The sequence below is a fragment of the Arachis ipaensis genome, chromosome B05 (assembly GCF_000816755.2).
Source record: "Arachis ipaensis cultivar K30076 chromosome B05, Araip1.1, whole genome shotgun sequence".
NCBI lineage: Eukaryota > Viridiplantae > Streptophyta > Magnoliopsida > Fabales > Fabaceae > Arachis > Arachis ipaensis.
In genome coordinates this window covers 34877795-34881371 of record NC_029789.2, presented here as the reverse complement: position 1 = coordinate 34881371, position 3577 = coordinate 34877795, and positions in this window count along the sequence as shown.

The following is a 3577-nucleotide window of genomic DNA, read 5'->3' as shown; positions in this document are numbered from 1 at the left end:
ACATAAGTTTTCACAACACCGTAAATATTAAACGTGCGAAACTTAAACCATACCTTGGCCGATCACTTAGTTTCACCCAAGGCAGCCTCATAACATAAATCACAGCCCCTTCAAGCTTAATTAAAACAGCCCCAAAACAAGCCTTGATCACCAATAAGCCTCCAAGTACTCCCAACTCAAACCTAATGCATATATATATATAACTCAATTCACCCCTAATTCACATATATATCCAAATTCAGATTTTTCATCAATAAATCAAAAATTGGCTAGGGTTTAGGTTATTCTTACCGTACCCATTGATGATTGGAGTGCAACCCAACAATTTTTCAATTTTAGTTTACACCTAAACCACCAAAATTATCAAAATCACTCAAAACCTCAACAATTTTTGTGTAGAAAAGGGGCACAGAGAACTGGGAATGAATTGGTGAGAAACTTACCATTTTGTTTAGATAGAATTGAAGAGGACTCCGAGATGAACGCGTGGCCACAAACGGCTCATCAATCAAAGCTCAAACGAGGAAGATACGGTGGATCAAAGATGGTGAGGATTTGAGAGCTTCTCCTCCCTTCCCCAAATCTGTTTGTATCATTGCATGCAAATGAGGAAGAAGGAGCTGCTATTTAGTTTAAATATTTGGGTCCGGTTGAACCCACGGGCCCGATTTGGGTCCTGGTTCAACCGGTTCAACCCTTCCGGTCCGATTTTGGGCCAAAATTTCGAAATTGATATCAAAATTCTCGTTTCGACGAGCTCTATCCTATTTTGATAATAGTTTTGCATTTTAGCTTTCCTAATTAAAATTCAAATTATTGACTAATTATTTACCGATTTTAGCAGGGTTTACATTCTACCCACCTAATTAGGAATTTTGTCCCCAAAATTCAGAGGGAGTTTCCTGAAAAGAGGTGTGGGTAGTCCTTCCGCATCTCTGACTCAAGCTCCCAGGTATGTTCTTCAATACCAGCCCGACTCCAAGCTACTTTAACTAAAGAAACCCTTTTTTCCCAGTAATCGCTTGATGCTGGTATCATCGATCCTAACCGGAGTTACTGAAAGCGTCAGATCTTCTCTCACTTGGACTGATTCTGGTTCTAGGACATGACTAGGATCAAAATTGTATTTATGAAGCTGCGATACGTGAAACACGTCATGTAGGTTCGAATGATATGGTGGTAAAGCAATCCTATACGCCACTGGTCTGATGTGATGGGATTTAGCTTTTTAGTTTTTGATAGGTCATCCGATTCTAATTCGTTGAAGTGATCTTCAGGAGTAGGTATCCTCTTCCTTCCAACTTGAGAAGTCTTCTTCTTATATCCGCCTAACTCTTTTGTCGACTTTCATAGTGAAAATTCTAACTCAGATTTGCGTAACTCTTCCTCCGTTGTCTCGGCTGTCAAATTCAGGAACTAAGACGTTCGATATTCCGATTTTCGGTTAATTCAAAGGTGTTTAGCATACCGTGAAGTCTCACCTTCTCTCTGATGTATAGTCTCTTTGATATCCCCAATCAGTAGTTTACTCTGATGGGCAAAACGGGCTTGGTCACTTGATCCACACTTTCCTAACAGTATCACCTTTTGTCCTAGTCCTCAGTAACCTATTATGAAATCACTGGCTATTCTCTGTTACCCTTAATGTAGAACCTTCGATGGTTGTAGTATTCTGCACAGCTCCTAGTGGTCTCTTTTTTCTTTCTCATGCGTCAAACTTGTAATCACATAGATTGCCACTTCGTCTTCATTTTTGGCTGCTCAAAATATCTTCTTGGATTTGTGGTAGGTTTTAGAAATCTTAAGGTAAATTCGAAAATCCTCTTTTATAAGTTTCGGGCAATAGTTTCTCATTTCAATTTCTGATTTCGACACATAACCCTCTCTTGGTATCTTTTTGATTCAACCCGCTTCGGTACTCTTAGTAGCTCCTTATCACCGTTATTGCACTCCCTAAGTCCTTAATTCTACGATCTCTCTTTTCGGCATTAGGCATATAAATCTCTTCTTAGTTCCCTTTTGTTTACCATATTGTAAACTTGCAATGGATTTAGTCTGACCCTTCCAACTACACTCTCACTCTCCAACTTAGAACTTTAACTCGTCTAACATTTTCTCCTTTGAAAATAACGTCCAAGAATCCCTTAGAAACTTCTTTCTTAAGGTGTCTGCTACGATCTCACGATGTCACTTCAGCACACGTCTTAAGTCTTCCAATAATACCTCGTAATAATTTCCCAAATGGTTCATTAGGTTCAAGTGATACAAGTATTGGCATAAAGATCAATCTTCTTTCCATGACTCGAAGGCTTTCATCGTATCCTGGTATTTCATTCACACGGTGCACCTTATTGCATCTATCTAGTCATGAGCGATACGATAGGCGAGGATTAAGGTTTTGAATTCCCTCATAATGTTGCTGGTTTACTTTCATGTTCCAAAGTCTTACCCTAAAAGATTGACACTCTAATAATTGCATCTAAGAGTTGTGCGTGACGCAAAATCCAATACGAGTTTATTTTTCAAAGAAACGTTATGTTCAAAGGGACGAATGAGTAAAACGAGCGGTGTTCACAAGAATTCAAAAGAATGTCTTGCATACAGTTAATCGGAGTTGTACAGAACTAATGGCATGCACAAGAAGAGAAATTTAGTTGTATTTCAGGAAAGAAGTTCGAATCAAAGCTTAAATAGAAAGAATAAGGCATATCGGATTGAATATGTTCTAGTTGACTTGAAAGGAATGCGAGTTTCCACAAGAGAGCAACTTCATGCACCGCAGGTCACCAGGATTCAAAAGTAATGTGATTATATTAGGATGAGTTCAAGCTGAATTCAAAAGAGACAAGCTTTGTACGAGTAAGGAACAAGATCGGAAGAACAATAAGTTGGGCTTTTACAGAAGAAGGTTCAAGATAGGACTTTCAATGTAGGCTATAAGAGAAAGGTTAGATTAAGCCGTGAAGACTAGTTGGCACGCCCTCGCAAAAAAACACTTAGTTGAACGATCCTCTCTTCCAGTACTCTCTTTAACTCGGTCTTGAACTCTACTGATTCTAATAATGTCTTCACCTGTGGAACAATCAACACTGATCCGATATTTGACACTACATCTATGACCAACTCACGCTCTCTCTAAGGTGGAAATTCTGGTACATCTTCAAGAACGGTCTTGGAAACTCTCTCGTATAGGAATTTGGTCTCACCTCTACTTGTCTCTCGATCAATTAACAACTAAAGGTTGAACTCGCTCTATTCCTTTTTCCTTGAAATCTTAACATCACTGGATTTCAAACGGTAACTCCGCATAGCTCTCAACGGTTCCAATTCCTTATGTATAATTCACCCGGCTTCCACTTCGTCATTCTGATTCTTATCTTCCAAGAACCTAACCACTCATCTAAGTTAGCTAAGTATCGCTCCATCTCAACAACTAGTAGGCTTCGACTAATCATTGGCTCAGACTCCATGATCATCAAAACTTGTCGTACTTCATAACTAGATCATACATATATTAAGGATATGCAAGGTAGTTAAAAACTCAACTGCTAGTGAGCAATACAACAGTGTTCGTAAT